A 12,582-nucleotide genomic window follows, 5' to 3' on the forward strand; every position below is an offset into this window, starting at 1 on the left:
AAAGTCGGGACATACTACAGGATGGCCTGCGTGGAGCGACGACGGAAAGAAAACGTTAATTCAACAGCACGTGGCTCACATACTCATACGCATAGATTTGCGCCCGTTGCGGTGGCCGGGAATCGAACGCGGCTCAACTGCTCGGAAGGCAACTATGCTCACCATTACACTACCACCGCACAGCCGCTGCTCGCAACGCCGCGCTGTGTCGGCTTCCCGCCCGCCGGCAGTGGCCCACGGTGATAGTAGCTGTAGACGCTTTACGAGGTAGGAGGGTGCATTCGGGCAGCGCCTCCACGCACGCTGCGTCTTTGGGCAAGGCTCGTCGCCGCGGCCGCAACGTTACTCACACAATAGTGACGAGCGGTCGCTTTGAGGCAGTGTAGTGGGGGACTCCGCGTGTGTAGCACTTTTTTCGGTTGTATCCGACGTCGCTGGGTGGCAATCCCACTTTCCCTGCAGACAGCTGCTCGGGAATATGCTCGGGAAGCACGGACGTCATCGGACGTCCGCCCCCAACAAATGCAACTAACAAAATGAGAACAACAACTAAAAAAGTGGTAGGTTGTTCGACTACCACGCGGGCGGCCCGGCTTCGATTCCCGGCCGATGCATCGTTTTGCTGTTCTCGCTATAGTGCTGCCGCGCCGATTGCTCGCTTGAGGTGCGCCAGCCTCAGGAATGTATAGCAGGATTCGCTGTGAGAAGAACCAAACATGCAGCACGCAAGAGACCCTACTTGGACGGCCGCGTGCTGTTACTGAACTCCAGCTTCGGCCTGGCCCTACAGGCCGCTGTGTTCAGGTGCCGCAAGGGCGATGTACTGTAACCTCAGGCAGTGCTGCTTTCCGTCGTTAAAAAAGCTGCGGCAGCAGTTTACTCTAGCAAGTCGGGAAAGCACGCGTAGCGACACAACAGATTCCTGAGAAAGCGCAAACTGTCTATCTCTAATATGTGAGACTTACCAAGATTCCTGGGATGATGGTTGCAACGAGCCTCGGTAGCGCAGTAGGTAGCGCGTAAGTCTCATAATCTTAAGGTCGTGAGTTCGATCCTCACCCGGGGCATTTAATTTGCTGTACATCACGGCTGAATTAACGGCGTTGCTATTGCTAGCGAACGAACTTAATTGTCGTTTGTTATCCACAAGGAGTCCACGCCTCAGCGTCACAATGTTTACTTCCAATTATGGCAAGGTACAACTTTGATCATTCTCCTCCCCTGTTATGAGTGAAATATGATGCAAACAGCAATGAATAGACAGTTTCGAGCTGTGCGCCATGCCAGTCTGCACGCGCAAAAATGCTCGCAAACAGAGAACAACACTGAGTCCGGATTGAGCACGAAATGCGAGAAGAGAGGGAGTAAATCTCACGTTTCTCGAGCAAATCCGGTGTGGTCTAGTGGCTAGGATACCTGGCTTTCACCCAGGAGGCCCGGGTTCTATTCCCGGTACCGGAAGGGAAGTTTTTGCGCACACGACCCTCCATCTTTTGGCCTTCCAACCTTCGTTTGTCGCCCTCCTTCCGGAGCTTCAACCGAACGTAATCGGGGGAAGCAGGCACAGGATGCAATTACTGTCAGCACCGGGATAAAGGGAGAAGAGGCACTGGTCCGCTGTTGGGGTGCTACCAGCGTCAGTGGGAAGTCGGTGAAGTCGCCAGTTGCGCCAGAAGCCAGCAATTACCGTAGTACGCCTACACACGCGTTCCAGTTATTCACATTGCTTGCAGTCGCTCCATGCACAAAAAGCGTGAGCCCGGATAGCTCAGTCGGTAGAGCATTAGGCTTTTAACCTAAGTGTCCAGGGTTCGAATCCCTGTTCGGGCGAAGATTTTAACGCTTCCGTAATGGCTCGTCTCGTAGCGCTGGTAGCCCTGCCGTAATCAGTGCACCGAGTTCGTTTCCTGTCAACATTCTGCGCAGACCGGTTGCATTTTTCACGATTCGAGGGAAGCTTTAGCTACGAGCAGTCGTGGCCGAGTGGTTAAGGCGTCTGACTAGAAATCAGATTCCCTGTGGGAGCGTAGGTTCGAGTCCTACCGACTGCGTCGGTTTTTTTATTTTTTGTTTCAGAAGAGAGAGCAGAAAATTTCGCAGTTTGCCTGTCGTTTTGGTACCTCGCTACACCTCACCTCTCACAGTCGTTTATAGCGCCTGTCCTTTTGATAAGGGCGAAATCCAAGCGTCAGCTTTCGCGTCAGCCGAGCAAAGTCGGGACATACTACAGGATGGCCTGCGTGGAGCGACGACGGAAAGAAAACGTTAATTCAACAGCACGTGGCTCACATACTCATACGCATAGATTTGCGCCCGTTGCGGTGGCCGGGAATCGAACGCGGCTCAACTTCTCGGAAGGCAACTATGCTCACCATTACACTACCACCGCACAGCCGCTGCTCGCAACGCCGCGCTGTGTCGGCTTCCCGCCCGCCGGCAGTGGCCCACGGTGATAGTAGCTGTAGACGCTTTACGAGGTAGGAGGGTGCATTCGGGCAGCGCCTCCACGCACGCTGCGTCTTTGGGCAAGGCTCGTCGCCGCGGCCGCAACGTTACTCACACAATAGTGACGAGCGGTCGCTTTGAGGCAGTGTAGTGGGGGACTCCGCGTGTGTAGCACTTTTTTCGGTTGTATCCGACGTCGCTGGGTGGCAATCCCACTTTCCCTGCAGACAGCTGCTCGGGAATATGCTCGGGAAGCACGGACGTCATCGGACGTCCGCCCCCAACAAATGCAACTAACAAAATGAGAACAACAACTAAAAAAGTGGTAGGTTGTTCGACTACCACGCGGGCGGCCCGGCTTCGATTCCCGGCCGATGCATCGTTTTGCTGTTCTCGCTATAGTGCTGCCGCGCCGATTGCTCGCTTGAGGTGCGCCAGCCTCAGGAATGTATAGCAGGATTCGCTGTGAGAAGAACCAAACATGCAGCACGCAAGAGACCCTACTTGGACGGTCGCGTGCTGTTACTGAACTCCAGCGTCGGCCTGGCCCTACAGGCCGCTGTGTTCAGGTGCCGCAAGGGCGATGTACTGTAACCTCAGGCAGTGCTGCTTTCCGTCGTTAAAAAAGCTGCGGCAGCAGTTTACTCTAGCAAGTCGGGAAAGCACGCGTAGCGACACAACAGATTCCTGAGAAAGCGCAAACTGTCTATCTCTAATATGTGAGACTTACCAAGATTCCTGGGATGATGGTTGCAACGAGCCTCGGTAGCGCAGTAGGTAGCGCGTAAGTCTCATAATCTTAAGGTCGTGAGTTCGATCCTCACCCGGGGCATTTAATTTGCTGTACATCACGGCTGAATTAACGGCGTTGCTATTGCTAGCGAACGAACTTAATTGTCGTTTGTTATCCACAAGGAGTCCACGCCTCAGCGTCACAATGTTTACTTCCAATTATGGCAAGGTACAACTTTGATCATTCTCCTCCCCTGTTATGAGTGAAATATGATGCAAACAGCAATGAATAGACAGTTTCGAGCTGTGCGCCATGCCAGTCTGCACGCGCAAAAATGCTCGCAAACAGAGAACAACACTGAGTCCGGATTGAGCACGAAATGCGAGAAGAGAGGGAGTAAATCTCACGTTTCTCGAGCAAATCCGGTGTGGTCTAGTGGCTAGGATACCTGGCTTTCACCCAGGAGGCCCGGGTTCGATTCCCGGTACCGGAAGGGAAGTTTTTGCGCACACGACCCTCCATCTTTTGGCCTTCCAACCTTCGTTTGTCGCCCTCCTTCCGGAGCTTCAACCGAACGTAATCGGGGGAAGCAGGCACAGGATGCAATTACTGTCAGCACCGGGATAAAGGGAGAAGAGGCACTGGTCCGCTGTTGGGGTGCTACCAGCGTCAGTGGGAAGTCGGTGAAGTCGCCAGTTGCGCCAGAAGCCAGCAATTACCGTAGTACGCCTACACACGCGTTCCAGTTATTCACATTGCTTGCAGTCGCTCCATGCACAAAAAGCGTGAGCCCGGATAGCTCAGTCGGTAGAGCATTAGGCTTTTAACCTAAGTGTCCAGGGTTCGAATCCCTGTTCGGGCGAAGATTTTAACGCTTCCGTAATGGCTCGTCTCGTAGCGCTGGTAGCCCTGCCGTAATCAGTGCACCGAGTTCGTTTCCTGTCAACATTCTGCGCAGACCGGTTGCATTTTTCACGATTCGAGGGAAGCTTTAGCTACGAGCAGTCGTGGCCGAGTGGTTAAGGCGTCTGACTAGAAATCAGATTCCCTGTGGGAGCGTAGGTTCGAGTCCTACCGACTGCGTCGGTTTTTTTATTTTTTGTTTCAGAAGAGAGAGCAGAAAATTTCGCAGTTTGCCTGTCGTTTTGGTACCTCGCTACACCTCACCTCTCACAGTCGTTTATAGCGCCTGTCCTTTTGATAAGGGCGAATTCCAAGCGTCAGCTTTCGCGTCAGCCGAGCAAAGTCGGGACAAGTCGGGACATACTACAGCATGGCCTGCGTGGAGCGACGACGGAAAGAAAACGTTAATTCAACAGCACGTGGCTCACATACTCATACGCATAGATTTGCGCCCGTTGCGGTGGCCGGGAATCGAACGCGGCTCAACTTCTCGGAAGGCAACTATGCTCACCATTACACTACCACCGCACAGCCGCTGCTCGCAACGCCGCGCTGTGTCGGCTTCCCGCCCGCCGGCAGTGGCCCACGGTGATAGTAGCTGTAGACGCTTTACGAGGTAGGAGGGTGCATTCGGGCAGCGCCTCCACGCACGCTGCGTCTTTGGGCAAGGCTCGTCGCCGCGGCCGCAACGTTACTCACACAATAGTGACGAGCGGTCGCTTTGAGGCAGTGTAGTGGGGGACTCCGCGTGTGTAGCACTTTTTTCGGTTGTATCCGACGTCGCTGGGTGGCAATCCCACTTTCCCTGCAGACAGCTGCTCGGGAATATGCTCGGGAAGCACGGACGTCATCGGACGTCCGCCCCCAACAAATGCAACTAACAAAATGAGAACAACAACTAAAAAAGTGGTAGGTTGTTCGACTACCACGCGGGCGGCCCGGCTTCGATTCCCGGCCGATGCATCGTTTTGCTGTTCTCGCTATAGTGCTGCCGCGCCGATTGCTCGCTTGAGGTGCGCCAGCCTCAGGAATGTATAGCAGGATTCGCTGTGAGAAGAACCAAACATGCAGCACGCAAGAGACCCTACTTGGACGGCCGCGTGCTGTTACTGAACTCCAGCGTCGGCCTGCCCCTACAGGCCGCTGTGTTCAGGTGCCGCAAGGGCGATGTACTGTAACCTCAGGCAGTGCTGCTTTCCGTCGTTAAAAAAGCTGCGGCAGCAGTTTACTCTAGCAAGTCGGGAAAGCACGCGTAGCGACACAACAGATTCCTGAGAAAGCGCAAACTGTCTATCTCTAATATGTGAGACTTACCAAGATTCCTGGGATGATGGTTGCAACGAGCCTCGGTAGCGCAGTAGGTAGCGCGTAAGTCTCATAATCTTAAGGTCGTGAGTTCGATCCTCACCCGGGGCATTTAATTTGCTGTACATCACGGCTGAATTAACGGCGTTGCTATTGCTAGCGAACGAACTTAATTGTCGTTTGTTATCCACAAGGAGTCCACGCCTCAGCGTCACAATGTTTACTTCCAATTATGGCAAGGTACAACTTTGATCATTCTCCTCCCCTGTTATGAGTGAAATATGATGCAAACAGCAATGAATAGACAGTTTCGAGCTGTGCGCCATGCCAGTCTGCACGCGCAAAAATGCTCGCAAACAGAGAACAACACTGAGTCCGGATTGAGCACGAAATGCGAGAAGAGAGGGAGTAAATCTCACGTTTCTCGAGCAAATCCGGTGTGGTCTAGTGGCTAGGATACCTGGCTTTCACCCAGGAGGCCCGGGTTCGATTCCCGGTACCGGAAGGGAAGTTTTTGCGCACACGACCCTCCATCTTTTGGCCTTCCAACCTTCGTTTGTCGCCCTCCTTCCGGAGCTTCAACCGAACGTAATCGGGGGAAGCAGGCACAGGATGCAATTACTGTCAGCACCGGGATAAAGGGAGAAGAGGCACTGGTCCGCTGTTGGGGTGCTACCAGCGTCAGTGGGAAGTCGGTGAAGTCGCCAGTTGCGCCAGAAGCCAGCAATTACCGTAGTACGCCTACACACGCGTTCCAGTTATTCACATTGCTTGCAGTCGCTCCATGCACAAAAAGCGTGAGCCCGGATAGCTCAGTCGGTAGAGCATTAGGCTTTTAACCTAAGTGTCCAGGGTTCGAATCCCTGTTCGGGCGAAGATTTTAACGCTTCCGTAATGGCTCGTCTCGTAGCGCTGGTAGCCCTGCCGTAATCAGTGCACCGAGTTCGTTTCCTGTCAACATTCTGCGCAGACCGGTTGCATTTTTCACGATTCGAGGGAAGCTTTAGCTACGAGCAGTCGTGGCCGAGTGGTTAAGGCGTCTGACTAGAAATCAGATTCCCTCTGGGAGCGTAGGTTCGAGTCCTACCGACTGCGTCGGTTTTTTTATTTTTTGTTTCAGAAGAGAGAGCAGAAAATTTCGCAGTTTGCCTGTCGTTTTGGTACCTCGCTACACCTCACCTCTCACAGTCGTTTATAGCGCCTGTCCTTTTGATAAGGGCGAATTCCAAGCGTCAGCTTTCGCGTCAGCCGAGCAAAGTCGGGACAAGTCGGGACATACTACAGGATGGCCTGCGTGGAGCGACGACGGAAAGAAAACGTTAATTCAACAGCACGTGGCTCACATACTCATACGCATAGATTTGCGCCCGTTGCGGTGGCCGGGAATCGAACGCGGCTCAACTGCTCGGAAGGCAACTATGCTCACCATTACACTACCACCGCACAGCCGCTGCTCGCAACGCCGCGCTGTGTCGGCTTCCCGCCCGCCGGCAGTGGCCCACGGTGATAGTAGCTGTAGACGCTTTACGAGGTAGGAGGGTGCATTCGGGCAGCGCCTCCACGCACGCTGCGTCTTTGGGCAAGGCTCGTCGCCGCGGCCGCAACGTTACTCACACAATAGTGACGAGCGGTCGCTTTGAGGCAGTGTAGTGGGGGACTCCGCGTGTGTAGCACTTTTTTCGGTTGTATCCGACGTCGCTGGGTGGCAATCCCACTTTCCCTGCAGACAGCTGCTCGGGAATATGCTCGGGAAGCACGGACGTCATCGGACGTCCGCCCCCAACAAATGCAACTAACAAAATGAGAACAACAACTAAAAAAGTGGTAGGTTGTTCGACTACCACGCGGGCGGCCCGGCTTCGATTCCCGGCCGATGCATCGTTTTGCTGTTCTCGCTATAGTGCTGCCGCGCCGATTGCTCGCTTGAGGTGCGCCAGCCTCAGGAATGTATAGCAGGATTCGCTGTGAGAAGAACCAAACATGCAGCACGCAAGAGACCCTACTTGGACGGCCGCGTGCTGTTACTGAACTCCAGCGTCGGCCTGGCCCTACAGGCCGCTGTGTTCAGGTGCCGCAAGGGCGATGTACTGTAACCTCAGGCAGTGCTGCTTTCCGTCGTTAAAAAAGCTGCGGCAGCAGTTTACTCTAGCAAGTCGGGAAAGCACGCGTAGCGACACAACAGATTCCTGAGAAAGCGCAAACTGTCTATCTCTAATATGTGAGACTTACCAAGATTCCTGGGATGATGGTTGCAACGAGCCTCGGTAGCGCAGTAGGTAGCGCGTAAGTCTCATAATCTTAAGGTCGTGAGTTCGATCCTCACCCGGGGCATTTAATTTGCTGTACATCACGGCTGAATTAACGGCGTTGCTATTGCTAGCGAACGAACTTAATTGTCGTTTGTTATCCACAAGGAGTCCACGCCTCAGCGTCACAATGTTTACTTCCAATTATGGCAAGGAACAACTTTGATCATTCTCCTCCCCTGTTATGAGTGAAATATGATGCAAACAGCAATGAATAGACAGTTTCGAGCTGTGCGCCATGCCAGTCTGCACGCGCAAAAATGCTCGCAAACAGAGAACAACACTGAGTCCGGATTGAGCACGAAATGCGAGAAGAGAGGGAGTAAATCTCACGTTTCTCGAGCAAATCCGGTGTGGTCTAGTGGCTAGGATACCTGGCTTTCACCCAGGAGGCCCGGGTTCGATTCCCGGTACCGGAAGGGAAGTTTTTGCGCACACGACCCTCCATCTTTTGGCCTTCCAACCTTCGTTTGTCGCCCTCCTTCCGGAGCTTCAACCGAACGTAATCGGGGGAAGCAGGCACAGGATGCAATTACTGTCAGCACCGGGATAAAGGGAGAAGAGGCACTGGTCCGCTGTTGGGGTGCTACCAGCGTCAGTGGGAAGTCGGTGAAGTCGCCAGTTGCGCCAGAAGCCAGCAATTACCGTAGTACGCCTACACACGCGTTCCAGTTATTCACATTGCTTGCAGTCGCTCCATGCACAACAAGCGTGAGCCCGGATAGCTCAGTCGGTAGAGCATTAGGCTTTTAACCTAAGTGTCCAGGGTTCGAATCCCTGTTCGGGCGAAGATTTTAACGCTTCCGTAATGGCTCGTCTCGTAGCGCTGGTAGCCCTGCCGTAATCAGTGCACCGAGTTCGTTTCCTGTCAACATTCTGCGCAGACCGGTTGCATTTTTCACGATTCGAGGGAAGCTTTAGCTACGGGCAGTCGTGGCCGAGTGGTTAAGGCGTCTGACTAGAAATCAGATTTCCTGTGGGAGCGTAGGTTCGAGTCCTACCGACTGCGTCGGTTTTTTTATTTTTTGTTTCAGAAGAGAGAGCAGAAAATTTCGCAGTTTGCCTGTCGTTTTGGTACCTCGCTACACCTCACCTCTCACAGTCGTTTATAGCGCCTGTCCTTTTGATAAGGGCGAAATCCAAGCGTCAGCTTTCGCGTCAGCCGAGCAAAGTCGGGACAAGTCGGGACATACTACAGGATGGCCTGCGTGGAGCGACGACGGAAAGAAAACGTTAATTCAACAGCACGTGGCTCACATACTCATTCGCATAGATTTGCGCCCGTTGCGGTGGCCGGGAATCGAACGCGGCTCAACTGCTCGGAAGGCAACTATGCTCACCATTACACTACCACCGCACAGCCGCTGCTCGCAACGCCGCGCTGTGTCGGCTTCCCGCCCGCCGGCAGTGGCCCACGGTGATAGTAGCTGTAGACGCTTTACGAGGTAGGAGGGTGCATTCGGGCAGCGCCTCCACGCACGCTGCGTCTTTGGGCAAGGCTCGTCGCCGCGGCCGCAACGTTACTCACACAATAGTGACGAGCGGTCGCTTTGAGGCAGTGTAGTGGGGGACTCCGCGTGTGTAGCACTTTTTTCGGTTGTATCCGACGTCGCTGGGTGGCAATCCCACTTTCCCTGCAGACAGCTGCTCGGGAATATGCTCGGGAAGCACGGACGTCATCGGACGTCCGCCCCCAACAAATGCAACTAACAAAATGAGAACAACAACTAAAAAAGTGGTAGGTTGTTCGACTACCACGCGGGCGGCCCGGCTTCGATTCCCGGCCGATGCATCGTTTTGCTGTTCTCGCTATAGTGCTGCCGCGCCGATTGCTCGCTTGAGGTGCGCCAGCCTCAGGAATGTATAGCAGGATTCGCTGTGAGAAGAACCAAACATGCAGCACGCAAGAGACCCTACTTGGACGGCCGCGTGCTGTTACTGAACTCCAGCGTCGGCCTGGCCCTACAGGCCGCTGTGTTCAGGTGCCGCAAGGGCGATGTACTGTAACCTCAGGCAGTGCTGCTTTCCGTCGTTAAAAAAGCTGCGGCAGCAGTTTACTCTAGCAAGTCGGGAAAGCACGCGTAGCGACACAACAGATTCCTGAGAAAGCGCAAACTGTCTATCTCTAATATGTGAGACTTACCAAGATTCCTGGGATGATGGTTGCAACGAGCCTCGGTAGCGCAGTAGGTAGCGCGTAAGTCTCATAATCTTAAGGTCGTGAGTTCGATCCTCACCCGGGGCATTTAATTTGCTGTACATCACGGCTGAATTAACGGCGTTGCTATTGCTAGCGAACGAACTTAATTGTCGTTTGTTATCCACAAGGAGTCCACGCCTCAGCGTCACAATGTTTACTTCCAATTATGGCAAGGAACAACTTTGATCATTCTCCTCCCCTGTTATGAGTGAAATATGATGCAAACAGCAATGAATAGACAGTTTCGAGCTGTGCGCCATGCCAGTCTGCACGCGCAAAAATGCTCGCAAACAGAGAACAACACTGAGTCCGGATTGAGCACGAAATGCGAGAAGAGAGGGAGTAAATCTCACGTTTCTCGAGCAAATCCGGTGTGGTCTAGTGGCTAGGATACCTGGCTTTCACCCAGGAGGCCCGGGTTCGATTCCCGGTACCGGAAGGGAAGTTTTTGCGCACACGACCCTCCATCTTTTGGCCTTCCAACCTCCGTTTGTCGCCCTCCTTCCGGAGCTTCAACCGAACGTAATCGGGGGAAGCAGGCACAGGATGCAATTACTGTCAGCACCGGGATAAAGGGAGAAGAGGCACTGGTCCGCTGTTGGGGTGCTACCAGCGTCAGTGGGAAGTCGGTGAAGTCGCCAGTTGCGCCAGAAGCCAGCAATTACCGTAGTACGCCTACACACGCGTTCCAGTTATTCACATTGCTTGCAGTCGCTCCATGCACAAAAAGCGTGAGCCCGGATAGCTCAGTCGGTAGAGCATTAGGCTTTTAACCTAAGTGTCCAGGGTTCGAATCCCTGTTCGGGCGAAGATTTTAACGCTTCCGTAATGGCTCGTCTCGTAGCGCTGGTAGCCCTGCCGTAATCAGTGCACCGAGTTCGTTTCCTGTCAACATTCTGCGCAGACCGGTTGCATTTTTCACGATTCGAGGGAAGCTTTAGGTATGAGCAGTCGTGGCCGAGTGGTTAAGGCGTCTGACTAGAAATCAGATTCCCTGTGGGAGCGTAGGTTCGAGTCCTACCGACTGCGTCGGTTTTTTTTATTTTTTGTTTCAGAAGAGAGAGCAGAAAATTTCGCAGTTTGCCTGTCGTTTTGGTACCTCGCTACACCTCACCTCTCACAGTTGTTTATAGCGCCTGTCCTTTTGATAAGGGCGAAATCCAAGCGTCAGCTTTCGCGTCAGCCGAGCAAAGTCGGGACAAGTCGGGACATACTACAGGATGGCCTGCGTGGAGCGACGACGGAAAGAAAACGTTAATTCAACAGCACGTGGCTCACATACTCATACGCATAGATTTGCGCCCGTTGCGGTGGCCGGGAATCGAACGCGGCTCAACTGCTCGGAAGGCAACTATGCTCACCATTACACTACCACCGCACAGCCGCTGCTCGCAACGCCGCGCTGTGTCGGCTTCCCGCCCGCCGGCAGTGGCCCACGGTGATAGTAGCTGTAGACGCTTTACGAGGTAGGAGGGTGCATTCGGGCAGCGCCTCCACGCACGCTGCGTCTTTGGGCAAGGCTCGTCGCCGCGGCCGCAACGTTACTCACACAATAGTGACGAGCGGTCGCTTTGAGGCAGTGTAGTGGGGGACTCCGCGTGTGTAGCACTTTTTTCGGTTGTATCCGACGTCGCTGGGTGGCAATCCCACTTTCCCTGCAGACAGCTGCTCGGGAATATGCTCGGGAAGCACGGACGTCATCGGACGTCCGCCCCCAACAAATGCAACTAACAAAATGAGAACAACAACTAAAAAAGTGGTAGGTTGTTCGACTACCACGCGGGCGGCCCGGCTTCGATTCCCGGCCGATGCATCGTTTTGCTGTTCTCGCTATAGTGCTGCCGCGCCGATTGCTCGCTTGAGGTGCGCCAGCCTCAGGAATGTATAGCAGGATTCGCTGTGAGAAGAACCAAACATGCAGCACGCAAGAGACCCTACTTGGACGGCCGCGTGCTGTTACTGAACTCCAGCGTCGGCCTGGCCCTACAGGCCGCTGTGTTCAGGTGCCGCAAGGGCGATGTACTGTAACCTCAGGCAGTGCTGCTTTCCGTCGTTAAAAAAGCTGCGGCAGCAGTTTACTCTAGCAAGTCGGGAAAGCACGCGTAGCGACACAACAGATTCCTGAGAAAGCGCAAACTGTCTATCTCTAATATGTGAGACTTACCAAGATTCCTGGGATGATGGTTGCAACGAGCCTCGGTAGCGCAGTAGGTAGCGCGTAAGTCTCATAATCTTAAGGTCGTGAGTTCGATCCTCACCCGGGGCATTTAATTTGCTGTACATCACGGCTGAATTAACGGCGTTGCTATTGCTAGCGAACGAACTTAATTGTCGTTTGTTATCCACAAGGAGTCCACGCCTCAGCGTCACAATGTTTACTTCCAATTATGGCAAGGAACAACTTTGATCATTCTCCTCCCCTGTTATGAGTGAAATATGATGCAAACAGCAATGAATAGACAGTTTCGAGCTGTGCGCCATGCCAGTCTGCACGCGCAAAAATGCTCGCAAACAGAGAACAACACTGAGTCCGGATTGAGCACGAAATGCGAGAAGAGAGGGAGTAAATCTCACGTTTCTCGAGCAAATCCGGTGTGGTCTAGTGGCTAGGATACCTGGCTTTCACCCAGGAGGCCCGGGTTCGATTCCCGGTACCGGAAGGGAAGTTTTTGCGCACACGACCCTCCATC

The 12,582-nt window shown here is 53.7% G+C and overlaps 26 non-coding genes across 26 annotated transcripts; 22 read left to right on the forward strand and 4 right to left on the reverse strand.

The window, feature by feature from the left end:
* Positions 1-107: 107 nt before the first annotated feature.
* Positions 108-179, reverse strand: Trnag-ucc (transfer RNA glycine (anticodon UCC)). The gene has a single exon. It is a non-coding gene; the product is annotated as a tRNA-Gly (tRNA).
* Positions 180-994: 815 nt separating this feature from the next.
* On the forward strand, positions 995-1,067 carry Trnam-cau (transfer RNA methionine (anticodon CAU)). The gene has a single exon. It is a non-coding gene; the product is annotated as a tRNA-Met (tRNA).
* Positions 1,068-1,389: 322 nt separating this feature from the next.
* On the forward strand, positions 1,390-1,461 carry Trnae-uuc (transfer RNA glutamic acid (anticodon UUC)). The gene has a single exon. It is a non-coding gene; the product is annotated as a tRNA-Glu (tRNA).
* A 296-nt stretch (positions 1,462-1,757) lies between these two features.
* Trnak-uuu (transfer RNA lysine (anticodon UUU)) lies at positions 1,758-1,830 on the forward strand. Its single transcript has one exon. It is a non-coding gene; the product is annotated as a tRNA-Lys (tRNA).
* A 139-nt stretch (positions 1,831-1,969) lies between these two features.
* On the forward strand, positions 1,970-2,051 carry Trnas-aga (transfer RNA serine (anticodon AGA)). Its single transcript has one exon. It is a non-coding gene; the product is annotated as a tRNA-Ser (tRNA).
* A 1,153-nt stretch (positions 2,052-3,204) lies between these two features.
* Positions 3,205-3,277, forward strand: Trnam-cau (transfer RNA methionine (anticodon CAU)). Its single transcript has one exon. It is a non-coding gene; the product is annotated as a tRNA-Met (tRNA).
* Positions 3,278-3,599: 322 nt separating this feature from the next.
* On the forward strand, positions 3,600-3,671 carry Trnae-uuc (transfer RNA glutamic acid (anticodon UUC)). The gene has a single exon. It is a non-coding gene; the product is annotated as a tRNA-Glu (tRNA).
* A 296-nt stretch (positions 3,672-3,967) lies between these two features.
* On the forward strand, positions 3,968-4,040 carry Trnak-uuu (transfer RNA lysine (anticodon UUU)). Its single transcript has one exon. It is a non-coding gene; the product is annotated as a tRNA-Lys (tRNA).
* Positions 4,041-4,179: 139 nt separating this feature from the next.
* On the forward strand, positions 4,180-4,261 carry Trnas-aga (transfer RNA serine (anticodon AGA)). The gene has a single exon. It is a non-coding gene; the product is annotated as a tRNA-Ser (tRNA).
* Positions 4,262-5,424: 1,163 nt separating this feature from the next.
* Positions 5,425-5,497, forward strand: Trnam-cau (transfer RNA methionine (anticodon CAU)). Its single transcript has one exon. It is a non-coding gene; the product is annotated as a tRNA-Met (tRNA).
* A 322-nt stretch (positions 5,498-5,819) lies between these two features.
* On the forward strand, positions 5,820-5,891 carry Trnae-uuc (transfer RNA glutamic acid (anticodon UUC)). The gene has a single exon. It is a non-coding gene; the product is annotated as a tRNA-Glu (tRNA).
* Positions 5,892-6,187: 296 nt separating this feature from the next.
* On the forward strand, positions 6,188-6,260 carry Trnak-uuu (transfer RNA lysine (anticodon UUU)). Its single transcript has one exon. It is a non-coding gene; the product is annotated as a tRNA-Lys (tRNA).
* A 139-nt stretch (positions 6,261-6,399) lies between these two features.
* Positions 6,400-6,481, forward strand: Trnas-aga (transfer RNA serine (anticodon AGA)). Its single transcript has one exon. It is a non-coding gene; the product is annotated as a tRNA-Ser (tRNA).
* A 276-nt stretch (positions 6,482-6,757) lies between these two features.
* Trnag-ucc (transfer RNA glycine (anticodon UCC)) lies at positions 6,758-6,829 on the reverse strand. The gene has a single exon. It is a non-coding gene; the product is annotated as a tRNA-Gly (tRNA).
* Positions 6,830-7,644: 815 nt separating this feature from the next.
* On the forward strand, positions 7,645-7,717 carry Trnam-cau (transfer RNA methionine (anticodon CAU)). The gene has a single exon. It is a non-coding gene; the product is annotated as a tRNA-Met (tRNA).
* A 322-nt stretch (positions 7,718-8,039) lies between these two features.
* Positions 8,040-8,111, forward strand: Trnae-uuc (transfer RNA glutamic acid (anticodon UUC)). The gene has a single exon. It is a non-coding gene; the product is annotated as a tRNA-Glu (tRNA).
* A 296-nt stretch (positions 8,112-8,407) lies between these two features.
* Positions 8,408-8,480, forward strand: Trnak-uuu (transfer RNA lysine (anticodon UUU)). Its single transcript has one exon. It is a non-coding gene; the product is annotated as a tRNA-Lys (tRNA).
* A 139-nt stretch (positions 8,481-8,619) lies between these two features.
* Positions 8,620-8,701, forward strand: Trnas-aga (transfer RNA serine (anticodon AGA)). Its single transcript has one exon. It is a non-coding gene; the product is annotated as a tRNA-Ser (tRNA).
* A 276-nt stretch (positions 8,702-8,977) lies between these two features.
* On the reverse strand, positions 8,978-9,049 carry Trnag-ucc (transfer RNA glycine (anticodon UCC)). Its single transcript has one exon. It is a non-coding gene; the product is annotated as a tRNA-Gly (tRNA).
* An 815-nt stretch (positions 9,050-9,864) lies between these two features.
* Positions 9,865-9,937, forward strand: Trnam-cau (transfer RNA methionine (anticodon CAU)). The gene has a single exon. It is a non-coding gene; the product is annotated as a tRNA-Met (tRNA).
* A 322-nt stretch (positions 9,938-10,259) lies between these two features.
* Positions 10,260-10,331, forward strand: Trnae-uuc (transfer RNA glutamic acid (anticodon UUC)). The gene has a single exon. It is a non-coding gene; the product is annotated as a tRNA-Glu (tRNA).
* Positions 10,332-10,627: 296 nt separating this feature from the next.
* Trnak-uuu (transfer RNA lysine (anticodon UUU)) lies at positions 10,628-10,700 on the forward strand. The gene has a single exon. It is a non-coding gene; the product is annotated as a tRNA-Lys (tRNA).
* A 139-nt stretch (positions 10,701-10,839) lies between these two features.
* Trnas-aga (transfer RNA serine (anticodon AGA)) lies at positions 10,840-10,921 on the forward strand. Its single transcript has one exon. It is a non-coding gene; the product is annotated as a tRNA-Ser (tRNA).
* A 277-nt stretch (positions 10,922-11,198) lies between these two features.
* Positions 11,199-11,270, reverse strand: Trnag-ucc (transfer RNA glycine (anticodon UCC)). The gene has a single exon. It is a non-coding gene; the product is annotated as a tRNA-Gly (tRNA).
* An 815-nt stretch (positions 11,271-12,085) lies between these two features.
* Trnam-cau (transfer RNA methionine (anticodon CAU)) lies at positions 12,086-12,158 on the forward strand. The gene has a single exon. It is a non-coding gene; the product is annotated as a tRNA-Met (tRNA).
* Positions 12,159-12,480: 322 nt separating this feature from the next.
* Positions 12,481-12,552, forward strand: Trnae-uuc (transfer RNA glutamic acid (anticodon UUC)). The gene has a single exon. It is a non-coding gene; the product is annotated as a tRNA-Glu (tRNA).
* The last annotated feature ends 30 nt before the right edge of the window (positions 12,553-12,582 follow it).

Source organism: Schistocerca cancellata, unplaced genomic scaffold (genome assembly GCF_023864275.1).
Source record: "Schistocerca cancellata isolate TAMUIC-IGC-003103 unplaced genomic scaffold, iqSchCanc2.1 HiC_scaffold_411, whole genome shotgun sequence".
Classification (NCBI taxonomy): domain Eukaryota; kingdom Metazoa; phylum Arthropoda; class Insecta; order Orthoptera; family Acrididae; genus Schistocerca; species Schistocerca cancellata.